The sequence below is a fragment of the Macrosteles quadrilineatus genome, unplaced genomic scaffold (genome assembly GCF_028750875.1).
Source record: "Macrosteles quadrilineatus isolate MER2022 unplaced genomic scaffold, UCM_ALF_1.0 Scaffold_8__2_contigs__length_117827958, whole genome shotgun sequence".
Taxonomy (NCBI): domain Eukaryota; kingdom Metazoa; phylum Arthropoda; class Insecta; order Hemiptera; family Cicadellidae; genus Macrosteles; species Macrosteles quadrilineatus.
Window position 1 is genome coordinate 99,245,850 of NW_026542601.1, and position 19,607 is coordinate 99,265,456.

The window sequence follows — 19,607 nt, forward strand, 5'->3', positions numbered from 1 at the left end:
AAAGGAAAAGTGAATCTACCACCATACCGAGAAATCTATTATATCCAGAGCCTACTTAAATGGAGCAAATCATTTGAACAGAAACTACAAAGAGAACATTAGATCGTACAACTCTGCGCTCGCAATGGTCAGCACTCGAGGTAAAATTGAAGAACATAACGGTGGAGGGCCTTATAAGTATAAGGTGCACGACACAATCTATCACTCAATTAGCACTTTTCAACCGTCAGAAGGGGAGCATCCTACATATGCCCAAATTTATATCTACGGACATCGAAGCCGCTGTTCAAGGAAGAATGCTAAACAAAGCTAATGTCTCTTGCAGCACTGAACTCATGCACATTTTGACTCATCATTTGGTTGATATTAATCCATTCGCGCAAGTTTTCAGCATGATAAGCTCCGTCCTACAAAATACTTTACTGAACAGCAAAAATAGCTTAGAATGCATATAGCCAACGATCGAGCTCAAGACCAACGTCAATACAACGACGCAACTTCTAACGACGTTGTTATAATATCCTAATTTATTATTCGTGCGAAATCGGACGGGTTCACCTAGTATGTATAAATAGTTAACAAAGAACATATCTGTATAGTCTATAATGAATAGCAATAATAATAAATAACCTTGATAATAAATAATAACAATAATGAATAACAATAGTAATAATAAAATAAATTAGAAAGATTTAACTTGTAACTTGGAAACAACAGCGACAAATCAATGTAGCACCTTACGGTCCAACAATTTCTTTTAAGGACTCACCACTCGTGTAGAACAATTTGATGTCATCCGGTATGATGTTAGCCAAGAGTTGAATACGAGGAAAAGTGCTGTGGAACATGAACTGGTTCGAGAACTGACATCTAGCGAACAGATGGGTTTGGCGCAGGTGAAGAGATGTGCGGAAGTCCTCAACTTGAAAAGTAGATCAGGGTCATCAATTTCAGAATTAATCAGCTTCCTCAGGGACAGGTCATTGATTTCACGTCGTGCATGTAGTTTTTTTGTCCTAGGACGCTAGGCACGAGCCTGGGATTGTTTTTCACATTACTTCAGGCTAGACCTAGGGGTTGCGGCATTATCACTTAGATAAAATAAATTGACGACTTGGCGGGGATCGAACCCGGGACCTCACGGACTGAAGTCCCACGCTCTAACCACTATGCCAGCTCGTTCCCATGGAAGTCGTGCTTGTAGTGGCATCAAGTTCAACTGAAGTTGTAGATTGGGATTGGTAGTCTAAACCCAGCAGCACACCAGCCAGACGAATGAAACGGCTCTGCATGTTCTCAAGACTCGATTTGCTCAATCAGGTAAGGGCTCTAAACAGGTGACGAAAATCTAGTAAAAGCCTGACTAGATGGATGAGGAGGATCCTCAATTCATCAACAGAGAACATGTTGCGGCTGTTCCTTATAATGAAACATAGGGCAGAATTAGCTCCCTTGCAGATATAATTTACATGTTCTTGGGAGTTTAAATTTGGAGAAAGCACGACGCCAAGGCCCTTAAACATTAAAGAACGTGAGATTGGTTGACCGTCAAGAAATAACTCATCACTCAAAAAACCATAATTTGAAACTTATGATCACAACAATATATGAGGATACTGCTCTCAAAGTTGCTTATATTCTTTTTTAAATAATGTAGGCTAGTGTAATAAGGAGTTAAAGAAATGCTTAGGACTCATCTGCTTAGTACAGTCTGTCATTCAAGACTGGCATATCTCTTAAGCAATTGTATTACTGATAATTTCAAATTAGTACACCTAATGCTCAAAATCGAGCTATTGCCAAGTATTACGGGAGTTATTTTAAACAATCATGTTTACTACACATGTTTTCTTAAATTATAATTTAAAATTTAACAGCGGTTTTATTAAATTATAACTTTCAAATGATGATTCATCTGATCTTAATGCTACAAATCTTTTCTCTATAATAAAAATATGGGGAATTTGAGGGCCACTATGGCAGGGTCCCGAGGGAGTTCTCTCGTGATGGAAAGTCTAAGTGCCACGACCATGCAATGACATCTTGGACATGGGGATTGGTTGCATGCCCACTTTTAAACAATTATCACAACATTCATGCAGTCCATTAAACACATAAATAAATAGATGGATAGATTAGATAGATAGATTGTATGTAACTTAATAACTCGTCAAACACATTTTAGAATTGGGAAGATTATTTATGTAATAGCTACAAGGAGTATTGGATGATAACAGCTCGCCAAGAAGGAATATTGGAATGACCAAATGCCTATGAGCAATACAAATATTCTGCACAGTATATGGCAGTACAATGTAAAAACTCGAGCTTTGTAATCTAAAATTTCATAATATACATTGTATAGTGTTAATCCAAAAGTGGCCTTTTTAAATTAGATGACGAACAAATCTCTCTAATACGCTGGTGGTATAGTATATGACGTTACTAGCCCGGTAAGTAGTGTTTTACCGTGTGAGCACGACAGTTATAACAAATATTTCCGTGCGAGTACGGTAAAGCTAGTAACGTACGATACTTTACATCATACTACACGGAAAATATTACATAATAAACTCAAAACACAATTTATTTAGGATTATACATAAATGATAATATTTTTTATTTCAGAAAATGAAATAGGACCTTGCAATTAGCTGTTATTTCATCAGCTGTATAGCTGTATAGGCACGGCAAAGAGCAACTTTCTAGCCCATCGATACGGATGGAAAAGTACATGTTTCTGTGTAGTATGATGGAAAGCAAATTCTCAATCTTACGTCCACGAAGGATACACAACTTAATTTCCCTGAACCTATTTATTGATGCAATAAATCTACATCGAATGAACTAAACATATTAAATCCAATGATTATTCAGTACGTTAAAAACTTAATAAAATTGTTTAATGGTCAAGTACATATTTAAAAACATGAAGATTTTACTTACCTTTCCAGATGGGTAGAACGACTACTAGCACTTCCATTCAACGTAGTTCATAAACCTGGGACAGAGAATGTTATAGCGGACGCCCTATCAAGACTTTACGAGCTACCAGAGGAAACTTCGGAGAGTAACACAATCAACGTATCTGGAAATAACACAGTTACTTATGGCAGTGAAAGCACACCTAACCCGATAGAACAGCTGAATATGTTAATTAACGAGCTCAGAGAACACCCTGTACAACACCATGGAGGAGTGAACTTTATCAGCGAGATACCTATGGCTATGAAGGACCTGAAATACCATCAACGTCAAGATAAGGAATGCAAGAGGATCATGAAGAGTATAAACGACGGTACCAATCAATTAAACTACGTTATGAAGAACGAACTATTGATGTATAAAGGATCTAAGGGAGGAAACAAGATTTATTTACCCGAGAGGTTAATAAACGTTGCATATACATTCTTTCATGATGGATTAAATGGAGGACACCTTGGAATCGCACGGACGGTGGCAAAAATCGAACAGTATTTTTATCGGCCAGACATGGAGCGTATTATTAGGGGTAAAATTAAAGAATGTCGCATATGTATGATGTCTAAACCTGCTCAAAGAAAATACGAAGGAAAGTTAGTGTCGAGACCAGTCACATCTGCTTTTGAAACATTATTTTGTGACATTTTAGGCCCACTTCCACGCACGACACGAGGAAATAAATATATTTTTGTTGTGTTAGATGCATTCACTCGATTCTCCTGGACATTCGCTTTAAAGGAAGTGAATAGCAAAGCTATAATTGATAGGTTGGAACAAATTTTTGGATTATTTTCAGTACCACGCACGTTAGTATCTGATAATGCCACTTACTTCACTTCGCAACAGTTTAAAGCCTACCTGTTCAAAAATTATGTAACACATCACCTGATTGCCCTGTACAGACCTTCAGCTAATCGTGTGGAACGACAGTTAAGAGATCTAGGCACATTGCTTAAGTGTTATTATGAAACTGAACAATCTAATTGGGATGCTGAATTGCCGTTAATACAGATGACTTTAAATACAGAGAAAAATTCGTCCACTGTTTTCAGTCCATTTTCGCTCATGTTTTTCCACGAGCCCCGTAACGCCCTCTCAAACATATGGAACCTGGATGATCTATTGAGTGAGAACTTAAGTCGTGATGATAAAGTCAAAAATTTAACTCAGGCTTTACGAAATGTTAAGTCTAGCATCGCACGTAGCAACAAACGTGAGAAATATTCGGAGAAACGCATCCGACATCCTTTCAAAGTGAATTCTATAGTATTTTGGAAAACGCACTGCTTAAGTAAAAAGATAAACAAATTCAGTAAGAAACTAGCCCCAAGATATGACGGTCCCTGGCGCATTGTCTGGTTTGTAAGCCCCAATACAACCATAATTCAACGATGCGATAACGTCCTAGACGTGAGGAAAGTTCACATATCTGAACTCAAACTGTATGTTTAATTAGGTACAAAGTATGTGCCTCCAAATACTGTCGGACACGAAGTTTAGTCGAAACCTATTGAAAATAAACATTTATAAATTGTAAATAGCAGATTAGGAAATGTTTAGGCTAAGAAACTGAGATCATGAAGAACAGTGTACATATTATTTGTATTAGCAAAATATAACTACTATGGATACATTGAAGTGAATAACCAATTCGCATATAAATGTGTAATTAAGGAATAATGAAGGAGATTATATGAAGATAAGCAGTTCGGAGGAGCAGAAGGATTAATGAGCATAAAATTATGTGCTAAAATAAGGTTCAGAATGTTTATTTACGTTGGTGAACAAAGATAAGGTGATAAAGTAGATAACAAGAATTGGTGAAAATAGCGACGCCTATTTATAGGAATAGTTATAAAGGCACCGCAAACTAAATTTATCTCAGTATAAAAGCTGCAATTGGTATAACAGTCGTTAGATCACAAATGGGACTGGATGCATAGCACGGCTGAGCGTGTAAATAGTAAACAAAGAAAGGAGTATCTATTTATTTTAATGCTTAGAAGGCAACTAGGTTATTCAATTATTGAGAATGATTAGCAAAGGTGACATTTATTAAATAGCAAGATCTAAGGCAGTTACGAAATATTTCGTTATTACATGGATTATAACATAAAAGTACCTATATTGTTGATGAACTACAATGAAGACTGGAAATGAAGATAAACGAAGACGGAATGAAGAATAGATTGAAGAATACGATTCCTTCTTTTCCATTATTCCTTATTCCTCTCAAAAATAAAATGTTTTTATTTAACGCATGGTATGGTAAAGATCTGTAATGTTTGTAAATAATTTTAAATCAGACTGAACATTATATTTACAATTTTGAATTTGTGCATAATGTTTTACATAAGGTTTGTTTGAGAATAAACGAAACAGTTGAGAACTAGTTGACCGTGATTGTTTGGAAGGATAATTAGGGCACTGATAACGAGAAAGGATTCATACTACTGTCCGTATCTTGTTTGTTTGGAATCATAAACCTGTCTAATGAATTGCAATTCTATATTTTGTGATTCTATTTATTTTTACTGTCCAGAATAAGAATTAGGGACAAATCATGTTTCAGTTAAGGATTTTTTTTTTATACGGCAGACACAACTGAATATGACCTAAAATAAATAAATAGGTAAAGAAAGGTTTTAGAGTCAAGTTGACTTATTTTATGAAAAATCGAATAAATTAAACTCTCGTTAATGATCGAGGATGGATGAATCAGTGAGCGATAGGGATGAATGTTTTATGAATGGGATTAGCAAAAGGTTAGCGCGTCTGTGGTACGAATGTTCACACTCATTTTCTGTTTTTATTTAGTTTCACACTTCACACTTGGTACTTACGTGGCCCGGGACACACAGGGTACTTCACTTTGAACATTGACACTTGTTATTTTTGCAACTTTATGTACAAAAACATTATTATTATGCTCCATTTTGGTTTCGCCTTAAGCGCACTTTTGGGAATATACAGGAAAATGAGAGTTTAATGTCAAGTTTTGTTTGACATAGGTTTTTATACAATTTCGTGGTTCAGGATTACTAGGTCATATAAAGTTGGTTTAAAGTAAGTTTTGGGTACTAACAGCATGTATTTAGGTTAAGAAATGTAATACTTTGCTCTGAGAGGTTCTAAATGAAAATGTCTGACTTTATTTTACGATCAGTTTGCCGTATTTTTCAGAGTGAAAGTTAAGTTGTCTTATCTTGATTATGGTTGTAACCTGTCATATGTTAGACCGAGCGATTGCAGCGCTCTGTACCCTGGCGGATGGCAACGAGGAAATCTAGAACTATTGCGATTGTTGCCCGCCAAGTAGTTGTAATTCAAACGGACGCTCCTGCGTCGGAAAACTTTGATTTCTTTGAATGAGAAAATGTATAAATTATGTTTGGTTTTATTAGATGAAAATTTGTAATGTTTTTTTTTATAGGCTTGTAAAATTTTAAAAAGCAGGGGAAAATTTTATGCCAGTACATAGTGTGTTGTGAAATTTTAAAGCCTATTTTAATTTAATTTGAATTTCCCGCCCTTAGCGCCACCTGCGGTGGCCGAGGTCGGCAGTGCTTATCTGTCCGTTGGGTTTTAAAATCATATCATTGTACTAGTGGGGGTGCTGGCTACAAGTTTGCATGGCTCCTGTGATAATGTAAGTGTTACATTTATTTAGTTTAAGGATTTTTATATCCATGTTCAAAATGCTTTTTCAGGTGCTACAATTTAGTTGAAAAACATAATTAACCAATTTGTACAAGTCTTTATTTACTGTTAAATTTCGTTTGCCACGTGTGGTCAGTTAGCCTGTTTGAGTTTGTAATTTCTTGAATAGTAAAACAACAGAAGAGTTTTGAGAGCTATATAAATTTAAAATGAGAATTATATAACTTTAATATTAGGTTCTGGTCAAACGTAAATTTGTATTCAATTAAATGTAACTTGACTCAATGAATGATTTTTTGTATTGAACACTTTATAAGAAATCCGAATCAATGTTTTATGCCTTTTATACTTTTCCAACAGGTCTCTTGTAATATTAATTTTATTTTAATTTAAAGCTTGTGTTAATGGTTTTGCAGACGGGAGTCAAAATTTGTACAGCTAATTCTTAAGATGGCCCAGCCCACCCCTGCTGTATTGAGTAATGTACCATTTCCTAATTTTGGGTACTAATAACAATTAAGGCTAGCATATGTGTAAAGGGTTATTTAGTTTAAAAATTAATAAATTGTTGAATCGTAATTCACTGAGTCGTTATTATTCGACTCCCCTTGTTCACGGGTCAACTTGGCGACCCCCTTGGCTCTGATCTGCGAGCTAAAGGAAGTGGATCTAAATTCACTTCATAATTATATTCCATTGGCCATCCTGGAATACTACTCACGGATATTTTGCCCTAGAAGACGTTTTCTGTATATTTAAAAAATAGTTACACATAAATGTTACTACTGATTGATAAGTCCTGTCCAATCCATGGAACAATTGCAAATTACATTCAAATGTTCACCCCAAGAGAGGAGAACAAGAACCACAGCTCAGCATTCCTCCTCACATGTAGATGTAAATGAGACGCTTAGTAAACTTTAATGGAGAGTTGGTCTAGAGTCAAACATTGTTTTGGAAGCAGAAGTAATTTAATTCTTCTGTAAACTAGAAACAATATATATTATGTACGATAGACTTAAGGGTTAAATATTACAGTTTATCAAAGTCAATTGATCAAAGTCTACTATCATAGGTTATACAGTGCATCTCCCCGTCATGGATCGGATGGAGAATTTTTTTCAGGAGTGTAAAATTGCTGTTATGTAAAAGGTGCATCTTGATATTCCTTACTGGCATCCTTTTGAATGGCATTGCTTCGGTTAGCTTTACAACAATAATGATTAATTATTCAAAAATTGGATAAATAAACTTTTTTTTGTACAAGAGTGAAAACATTGATTTAAAAAGACTATCCAGCTATGGCTTATAGTGTTCTTTAAGTGTCTAACAACAAACATATGGACAGTTGTAATGTTTCGTAAACTAAAATTAGAATGTTCAACTAGTGTCCTGATTTTTGCTCCCGAGAACCTAAAATTTTCACATAGTGTTCGTCAAACTGCATATCATTTCAATGCATTTTACAAATTTAAACTTTATCCGCATGTTTTTCCCATATAAAACGTATGTTAAATTGCTGAACAATCTATGTCACAACGTGTTATGAGATATCAATGGCACTGCAATCAGAGGAATTACTTTCTCCATCGTCCGGGGTGATGCCCGACAGACTAGGGTTAGGGCTGATGACTCACCTAGTCCGTTATATTCACCTAGTAATATTCATCACCAGTTATATTCACCTAGGAAACATATATTCACAGAATAGTTTTTGGTTGTGTGATAGAATTCAAACACATTCAACCTTGTTTCCCGAGACAAAGAGGTAACCACATCAAAGGCAACACGCCGGAGTCACGGTACAAACATGGACAATGTACTGTTGACTACAATAGAGTTCAACCTCGTGTGTGTATGAGGATATAATATAATAATTAAAAAAAGCTATAAATACTACACAAACTCTCAAAAACAGTAAAGAAAAAAGTTGTTAATTACTACGATTTATTTGCGTAATCAAACAGACGTTTTCCCCTTTTAGCTTTAGTGAAATTTGGTAAACACAAACAAAATATCTAAAAAATGCAAACAAGGAAAATCTAAACGCTGTTTTATTTGATGACATTTCATTTGTAAAATCAGTGGAGTAAAATGGCGTTGACCGGCTTTGTTGTACAAAGTGAACTCACCTAATTTTCATCAAAATATAAATAACTTCATAAACTTACAAGCTTAATAATATACTTAACTACACAAATGACACAAACAATTAATACCTACAAATATTTTTACATTTCAATGCTTTATTTATTGAATTCATAATATAATCATAACTACTATTTAAAAAACAAATTTAAGAGATTATCAAAGATTTAACTAATCAACTTGGTCAGAAATGAATTTGGGAAATAGTTCAAATTGATTTATTGTATTTACAGTAGATACTAATTTTAAATAAGGATCTTGTGGAAGTCAACTGAATACAAGAAATACTGAATATTCAAACTATATAAAAATAATCGTATTAAACCTTATACAATATATATGACGACGTTTTACTGATTCAGTAGAATCATATTCTTCAGGACATTAAATGCCCACCTAAATCTACAGTCTGATCTTCTACCCAACACCGAACTTTACTCGTTTATTGTGGCGATAACGGGGATTGAACCCTGATTTTGCTTTTAGTGAAACCTCATATATCTTACAACTCTTTATCGTCTAAATTACCTCTTTTGCTCTATTAATACTACTGTACATACATGCGTATAAGTTAGCTAAGCATCACCGATATAATAAAGTATTTTATGTACAAGCTTTTAAAAAATAAAACCTAACGACAAAATAAATGTTTAAATAACCAATCCTATTGTTTCTTAACGTTTCCACCTTATGTCAACTTGCATGTCAGCTTTAATCTTTAGTGTTATAGGCTTGACTGTACCAGACTGTAAAACTATAAAGTCAATAAAAAAAACTTAAGTTGGGCTTTAAAATTTAAATTATATTATGTTTAATTTATTTGCTATCGCCTTATTTTTTATTTATAAGTTTTAATATTTTGTACTGTATTTTGTAAAAGTATTTAAACGCGAATAACCCACCAGATTATATAGCATTATCTATGATTACATTAGCAAGCATGTGATCGCAATTTTCAGAAATTAACTGTTAAAATCGTTAATCAAATTTCACATAATACATAATTTTATTAATGCATTAGGCTATCGGAACAAAGATAAACCTTAAAAACTACGTATGGCGTTATAATACGTTGACCAATACTCGTATTATTTCTTGACTGGACAAAAATAAGATGAACCAAATTATGTGTACAGAGCATAATAATCAGTTAGGGTACACGAAGCTAGCTAATAAACCTGTAATTAATGTTGATTGTGTTGACCCTAGCAAGTAGTTCACCAGTGTCAACATTAAACTTTACAATATTGAATACCAGTTACACCAGTTTACTTTAGGTTAATGTTATCCTCTCCCTTTTTGAGTGCTGGAATTTCAAGTCTATAATCAGGTAAAATGCTTTTAGTTTGTACAAAGAATTAAATAATAGGATTTTTTTCAGGAATCATAGGAACATTCACAATAATATGTGTTTGTACAACATAGGCTCCGCTACTTCATTACATTTGTTTACATAATGAATGTGACTAGCCGAATTATTTTATCAACTTGTAAAACGTGGGTAGTAAAGACGTTTTAAATATCACCTAAAGTTTTACACAACCAACCTTGGATTCAAAAACATTTCAACGCTTCTTGAATGGTCTAATAATATTCTTAAAATATGGAAAAAATAAGTAAAAATAAAAAAAAACTTAAACCCTCCGAGTGTCCCTTGTTTTGGCCTTAATGTCTGCCTATTTTTTGCTCATTTGCAAGGTTTTATTAAAACGGATCTGAGAAGCTTGAAAACAATGTTAAATATACTGTTCTATATACCAATTTTGTTTGGAAAATCACGGGCTTCAATATTGTACATAAAACATAAAGAAAATTTGTAAAAAAAAATTTTAGGCAAAAAAAATATTTTGGAAAATTTTCAAAAAAAAAAATAAGTTTGCGCTCAATGAAATTGTATAAATTATAGGCCTAATAGCCACTTTGTTCAAAATTTTATGAGGATTACAAATATATAATAATATAAGGAAGAAGATTTGCAAATAAAAAAGTTATGGGCAAAAAACAGATTTCAGTACATAGCGTTTAGCTAAGAATGCATAGCCTAACCATAGTTAGGAATCTGGCTGATAATTTACATCAATATCACTACCTACTTCTTCAGGATCATCAACCAGCCCTTCAAAATCACTTAAATCTTCTTATAATGCACCACGTATATCACTACTTTTGATTTTTAACACTAAAACAATGATAAACGTAATAAAACACATCAGTCATCGGTCCAAGGTTATCCAAGATGTTTACAAATACGCACGTCAGCTGTCTGCTACAATATTTTCGGAACTAAAATGAAAAGCGCTTAGAGACAGACCTCCAGAGAAAGCTCTGAATCTGTCAAATAAAACGATACCTAACTCGATCCAGTTCAATCCGATTTTGTCAGTCATAGAGCCTTCGCCGTAAACAGTGTTTGTGAGTCGCTGCAGCGACACAAAACACTACACAAAGTGTGTTATGTGTCGCTGCAGCGACAAATAACACTCGGAGGAAGCAAAATAAACAGACGGAACTTAGAATATTGAAGCATTAGAACTGTTAAGTACATTCACATCTAAATAAATGTTAATATTCTAACATAAAATAGAGATACACAATTCTCTAAAGATTGGAAAGAGAAGACGAATAATCTGTCACATAGCAAGTACACCAAAATGAATTAAAAAATAAGATTAGTAAGTAAATAAAATACAAATAGGTTAAAGGAATTAATAAAATAAGGCTACAACTAAAATGACCATGAATTAGAAATGTTTTCATAATCTTTGTCCCAGATTTTGTTTGTCACACGAAAGCCATTAATAATAAGTTTCAAAAGTCAATATCTTTCCAGATCATCAACATGATAAATGGATTTTCTTCTTACAAATATTCTTCACGGTTAAACGGTACGTTTAAACTAAAACAGGTAACTTCTTATACAAAGCTACACGAAATTAACAAATATGCTACTTGTAAAAAATATTGGTTTTTAACTCAAACCATAATTTTTACTATTGCCACTCGTAATTCTTGTCATTTTTTCTTAAGTTATGCCCTTTAATTTGATATGGTACCTTGCAATTTAGATATTTTAAGTTAATGGTAGAAAGAGAAAAGGGGTGAATGGGAGTTGAAATCACAAAACTTGTGGCCTGTACGTCAAAAGATGATTCTCGCAAACTGCATATTTCTTTCAATTGCAATTTTTACATAAATAAAGAAGTAAGTTTTTAAACACACTGTATAACTGAACAACGGAATACAAAATTAGATATAACGTAAAGTGTTTTATTAAATTTTTCAAAGTTTTCAGTATATAAATCAGTCTATTAGTGTGTTCTATTATTCTATAAAATCTTAAAACATTAATACCTTTAAATTACATACCGGTATTAAATTTGTTTAGGTTTGATTTACATAGGACTTTTTCTTTTTAGACAATGACTTTCGTTTAACTTAATTATTAGAAATTAGAAGATATTTTATTATCATTATATTTATTATAAACCTTTTATAATTATAAAACCACATTATTAAAATACGAGAACACAGAAAGATTGAGAACGGAGAACGGAGTCAAATATTAATTTTTCCTTACACCATTAATATCAGTAAGCTAAATGCTGACTTTAAGCTTTCTCTCATACTTACAATCAATACTTTAAAGATCGACGTCAATCTATATATAAATATTAAAGTATCCATGAACTTTTGGGAAAACAACAAGTCACACCCCCATAAACCATATACTTAAAATGTTCGTAATTACGAGAAACCTTGCGCAAAACTAGCCATTATTTCATAAATTGCCGTCTAAGGTCGTAATGCCTTTCTAAAGGAAACTTTTCATATGCCTAATGTTAAAAGGCCCCAGCTGTACTCATTTGTTTGTTATTCTTTCAATTTATTACATTATTTAAATCAGGTGTGATTATTTTTTTTGTATTACTGTATTCTGTTTTTTTGTTAATTTCAGCTTAATTAAACTAATCAATTGTTGTATTAACACTTATGATGTCAAACGGGGTGAAGCCCGTGAGTAACAGCTAGTTATTATAATTTATCAATCATTGAAAATGGAACATAAGTGCATATTTACAACCAAAATATGAGTGAATGATGAGTGTAGAATGGAGTGATCTTGTACCTTTGTTACTGACTAATATCAGCTGTTTCTAGCCAGGATCATATTTAAAGTCCAATGGTCAGAAACAGATGGTTCCAGTTTAAGATCATCAAAAAGTTACTGAATGTACTCTGGATTGACCCAGTTTTGGAGCATATCCCTAAGGCTAATTTGATTGGCATTGACATTAGTTCAACCTAAAGAAGGCTTAACAATCAACCACTCAATAAAGTAAAATATATTTTTCTTGCAACAAAGGCGTATACGAGTGGACTGTACATTATACTCCAGGGGCTGAGCACTAAAGTGATCCAAGGCACGGACAGCAGAGACAGTTATCCAGCATTTCTTTTGTTTACTTGCACTTACTTTACATGCGAATACTTTTCAGATAAAAATTTCCTCTTCCCAGTTTATATTATAGTGTCTAAACTTATGAGGTTTCCTAATAAATGTTCTTTAACCACTAATTTATGTAAGATGAATAATTATTTACCTTTGTTACCATTTAAGTTATATGTTGTGCAATTTCAAGGTTTTTACCCTTTTTTCTTCTTTTTTGAGTTTAATTTATTGTTTAATTTTCTTTTATCGTACTTGTTTTGATTAAAATATTTTCAGATATAATTTAATTCCTTAGCTGAGATATATTTTTTTTTTCAAATATCACCGATTTTTCAAAAAGGAATATGAATCTTTTGCCAGCTATAAAACCACGAATATTAGAAAAGACCCGGTATGGATCATAAAGATAAACAAATTACGTTTTTGGCCCGAAAGTAAACAAAACCACATGTTAATTAATGCTATAGTATAGGGGTTTTGTTTACTTTCGGGCCAAAAATTTCATTTGTTTATGTTTATGATAAATACCGGTATTTTTCTAGTATTCATGCTATAACAAATTATAATTTAGTTACAATAATAAATTACATAAATAACATTTTAGGAGTAGGTTAAAGGAATACAATCAATTATGTCCAATGAATACTTGTTGCGGTGATGTAGAACACATTTTGAATCGTTTTCTCATTGAAGCCAATGCAAAATTCATGCTCTGTTTTTAGTATGACAGAGCTGTCAGGTGATATAACCAATCAAATGTATGCCTCTATTAATTACCACAATGATGGTAATTACTCTATGAGGGTACTTTGATGGGCGTTGCATATTGCAAGTGTTCAAATTGGTCAATCAAAGGTGCAATACAATTCCACGTATTGTTAATTATGCATACTTCTCCTTCTATTGGTATTATTGGTACTATATGAATATTTCTAATAATAAATAGATTTCACGTTTATAATTTATTTGCTTTTAGTATACATTACTGCTAAATGATGTTTTCTTATCAGTTTATTAGATTTTAGTGATACAGTATTAAATGTGAGTAAAGATCCACGAAACCCATCCTTTGAATTGTACGTATACCTGAACATCAGAAATATTTATTTGGGGTATTTGTTTGTTATAGTATGAACATTTATGAGTATAATTTCAGACATAAAACATAGTTTTGATTTATAATTTATGTCTTTTCGATCAAATTTAAATTGGATAACAGAATTTTCTCAGAGTTAATGATTTTTTTATGTAGACATGTAACGCTTACGAAATTTAAACAGACCTAATGGTACAGAATTGTGACATTGTTTTTAATTTAGTATTATAGTCACATCTGGTTAAGGTTAGATATTGGCCATCACATATTTACTAACATAGAAGTTATGACATCAGAGATCACAAAAAGTGTAAAATTAGTAGGCCTAATTTAACCAAGCTTAAACAATGGTTGCACCATTTTAAAAAAGTAAGCAGAATTATATATACCTGAAAATACATTAAAGTACTAAAGACCTTTCATGATTGAAACCCCTCCTTTGAATTCAAACAATCAGTTTGGATAAAAAGGAATAAAACATTTTCTTCGCTATAAGGCGTTCTCAGAACCAGCAGGAATGAGTCTTATTCAATCCTATTGTAGTAATTCTAAGAGTTAATCAAACTTTTTTTATATCAGTGATAGTATTTTTTTTATATCTAAGCCAGTGATCGATGAATTGTGTTCTCTGTAATTTTATCAATATTTGCATTCTTTGTCAAATACAACAGTTTAATTAAAGCTAAACACATTACTTTACACTACCATTAATACATATATTAGCTTTAAGATTTGTTTTTAACAATCTGTTGTTAAGTATTTGGTACCAGGGAATTACCAAAAAACACGCACTTTTGACCAGGGGATCATAAAACCTTTTGGAATTTTAAAACATTGATTTTATAGTATTCAAGGTTAGCATCCTTCTTAGACTTTCAATTTATAATGGTTCTTTCGTAGGCTTTTTCCTAATACATTATTAGTGTCATCATTTGGTCCAGTCCCTGAAAACTAATACGTATTTTTGGAACATAGACACAACTGTGCTTAGGTTGTTGAAAATGTCTAAAAGTTATGTCTACCAACATTCCAAAAAGGATTTACGTAAATAAACAAACTATACTCTTTATAAAAACCTATAAAATTTAATTGTATGTTGTAAAATTGTATTTTTTAGCATGAAATAAATATTGTTTCAGTACTATGATGTAATGGATACCATTAAAATATAAATAGAAAGAAAATCAAAACTAAATTACTTCCAATAGACAATACAATTGTTATTAAAAACAAAAAAAGCAATAGTTGTCAACTATCGGCTTTCCTGTCTAAAGGATTCCAATACTAAAAGGATTCTCATGTTCCAAGCATTGCTTTTGTTTCGATCAATGACAGCTCAACAACAATACTTTCGTACTACTTTTAACAAGACAGTCTTATTCCATTGCATTTTTACTGCTATTAGACAACTAAGGTCAATGAATACATTCGTTTATGAATTCGATATGAATACAATCGGTTTGTTATAAATACAATATGAAAAATGTTAAACATAAATTTTTACATTAATTTTTTTGTTATGTATTTTTTAGATTTAACTTAGGACAATAAAAGTTTAAGCAAGGGACATTAGGGTTTTGTATTTTAACAGCCCCATTTACGATATTCATACAGAGATTGTTAGATTTTTACCATTAATAAAATTATGGGCCTTTGATAGAAACTAAAATGATTATACTAAGTCATTATATCAAGTCGTTATCAGCTTTTTTGAAAATTAAATGCTACTTTAGTTAAAACTTAGTAATCATTACATCATTATACAAAAAACTGTTCTGCTTAAAACTCCTTAGCTTGATTTCCCATCCTAAAAATCTTTCACCTAACTAGGTAGGCACTCAAAAAAACTAAACAAATTAAAAAATTATAATAAAAAAATAAGCAATATTATAAGCTATTTCTATTAATCGTAATAGTAATAGTATATTACGTTACTAGTCCTGAAAATAAGTGTTTACCGGACGAGTGTGGTCGTTCCCGTGCGAGACGAAGTCGAGTACGGGATTACCATACGAGTCCGGTACACACATTTTGGACGAGTTACGTACGATAGTTTACATCATACTACTAAATCTGTACAAATCCTTATTTATTTCCACCAACTAAAGGACTAAAAATCACTAGTCATAACCTCTAAGAGAGGTTATGTTTTTGTTTATAACCATTCATTGACACCTAAATACAGTATAATCAGCTGATTGGTGTCCGGTAAAACTCATTGCATAACAGTAGTACGCAATGAAACCCCATTTGATTAAGCTGGTGGCAAACAGCTGTTTTCTGGACTAAATACTTGCGTGGGAAGTTCGTCAAAATAATGTAGTGTGGCGTAAAAGGACTTTACATACTATCGTGACTAAAGTAACTGTTCGTAAAATCAGAGATTTTATGAGTGGAACATTTAATTGCTCTAGCATGCGATCAGGTAATAACCATTATCAATAAAATTCCTTTGAACAAATAGATTTTCCTTTTGTAAAATGGATAAACAAAATTATAGTTTAGTAAGAACCTTAGGGAAATCTTTCCGGGCAGGTGCAGAAGTAAACAGTGTGATTTACACACTCTTTGTATCTCTGGATTACCCTTGAGTGCAACGTACGTGTTATAACTAAGTTACACTTTACCATGGTATATTGCAAAGCTATAAAGTTGAACAAGTTATTATTTACATTATATTATAACTATTATGTATTAATTTATTATATTAAAACCATTAAAGAGAAGACAAAAGAAAGAAATCAAAATATAGTTTTATTATGATAAATGTAAACAAGTACAACTTTCAAATGCCATTGCAGTATTTAGAAATTGCAGATAGCTGATGCAACAAAATACTAGCTTTTGGCACAAATATTTAATACGGTTTACATATTTTTTTCTTTATTGTGTCATTGATTATAAAAATCAGTTATATTCTAGGGTTATGCCAATAGGTTCAATGATAAACTTTTACTGGGTTGTATGGATATGTAATAATATGTGTAATTTACAAGGGGTTTTGTATTTAGGTTTAAGATTTAAACCTAAATACATCCTACTTAACTGGGTTTTTTATACGTAGCATCTATAAAATCAAAAGACTTTTTTGGGTAGGTAAAAAATATGAAATAATGTAAAAAATCAAATATAAAATACTCCCGCTGCAGCAAGCCTGTTTCCATTTTAAGACTAAGCGAATTTATATTTTTCTGATTGTATTATCACTCAAATATCTCCTTAAAAAATCATATTTATTCTTTATTCAAATAACGTTAGTTTAACGAGTACTTGGGTTTGCTGACACAGGGGAGTTAATGGAGTGTATTTTTTTATGTTAATAATGTAGTATGAAAAGAAAATCGTACCAATTCAATCAAAATATGTTCATAAGGAAGCAAACTTCAGTAGTTTACTTATTCTCAATAAGAATGACACAGGAATCAAACTTCTTTTTTTTATTTCTCCATAACCATCATAGCAATGCTTTAGTATACACAATTAATTATTTGTTTTAAGCTCGACAAAATGGTTTGGAAATAAATTGCAAACTGATGATTTTAGGGTCAAAATGAGAAGGCCCAACCCAATTTTTACCCCTTAACCTCCCCCCCACCAACCACTTCCGATTATGAACGTAGTTTACACGGTTTATACCAAATTCCATCAGAATCGGATCATTTTGCCCGAGATATCGTTGTAACGGACACATATATAGAAATTTAAACGACTGGTGTTTTGGCCTCTGGGGACCTCAAAACAAGAAAGTAAGTTGGTCCTGGGTTAAGGTTGACTTAATCTTCAAAACTACCGTCTGCTTTTCTTGTAGTCTGTGCATTAAGCCAATAATACACTATAATCAACTGAACGTATTTAAATGTTTACCGTAGCAACGAGGGAAAATGAGTAAACCTTTAGAAGTAAATCAGAAAAATCAAACGACACATGTAACTAAAAGAACAAAAATCCATATTTTGGGTAAGTGTATTACATTAAAAAAACTAGTGCAATTGTTTATCTTAAACTGCAAACTGTTCTTTTGCACAACATTTTCTCACAAAATGTTTTCCAGAGACATAATGGTAATTAGGTTAAAACTTAGTACGAAGAACAAAGTTACAGACGGTTCAGACGCGGGTGGTTTTATTTAAAACCCAAGGGATTGTTTGTTGTAACTGTAATTGTCTTCATAATTATGTTTTTTTTTTCTTTGAAATAAATTTATTATTATTGAGTTACTTATAGTTGGTAGCGAAAATGTTCAGCGAGGAAAAGTTGTAAATGTGCAACATCATGCAGTTTTTTTTTTTAATTTCATCCTTAACTGTAAACATTTAAACTTGCATATAGATTATTATAAGTTTTTTTTTTATCTAATTTAATACGCTACATAGAAATACTGTTCCCGATTAGGTTCTTTGTTTTAAGTCTTACCTCCACAATTATAGGTACATCAAAATAACCGTATGGGTGTGCAGATTTGTAAACTCGTTTTAGATTTTTGATTTAATCCATAAAACTCGAAAGAAACGCAAAAAGCACTTTGTTTACATTTTGTTCATGTTCTTTCCTGAATTCAAAATCAGAACTCTTGGCTGTTTTATTTTAATTTCTAAGCCAGCCAAAACTAACTGATTTTAAAATAAAAAAATACAACCGGGCACATTTAAACGCAAATATTAGTGAACAGCTTGTTAAAGTAGGTTTTGGCTTTGAAAGATGAGATTCAGCATAGCAATTCAAATTTTCTTTTTAAACTCTAATAATTTCACCGGCGAGACGGCGGTATAAATGTTAGGGTTTTAAAGGGTAACACAAAATGGAAATTGAAAAGGAAATAATAAAAATCACGGCCAAACAAAATGTATATGGCCAATAGTATGTCCGTGTGTCCATCTAACCGGGAAAACAAAAACTGAACTCAATATATGATTGGTAACGTATTAATGTGAATACAATCCTCCTTGTAAACAATTATTTTAGGGAGTTTTTTTAGGATCTCATTCCGTAGCACAGATAAGACCTATTAAATAAGAGTCAACAACAAATTTAAGTGCCATGTATCATGTGTAAAGCCAGTCTTAAGTGGGACTTGATGAAGTAGAAGGTAATTAAGTTACAAGTTGTGTTACAAGCTGTTAGATAATGAGAACAACACTCGGTTTATATTATGGCAACCTACCTTGAGTTCCTCATGAATTTGTATGAAGTATTCATACAACATCATTAAGTTACTTATTTATGTAACACTATCGGTTTTGTAAATATTTTTTTTTTTATTTTGTTTACTAA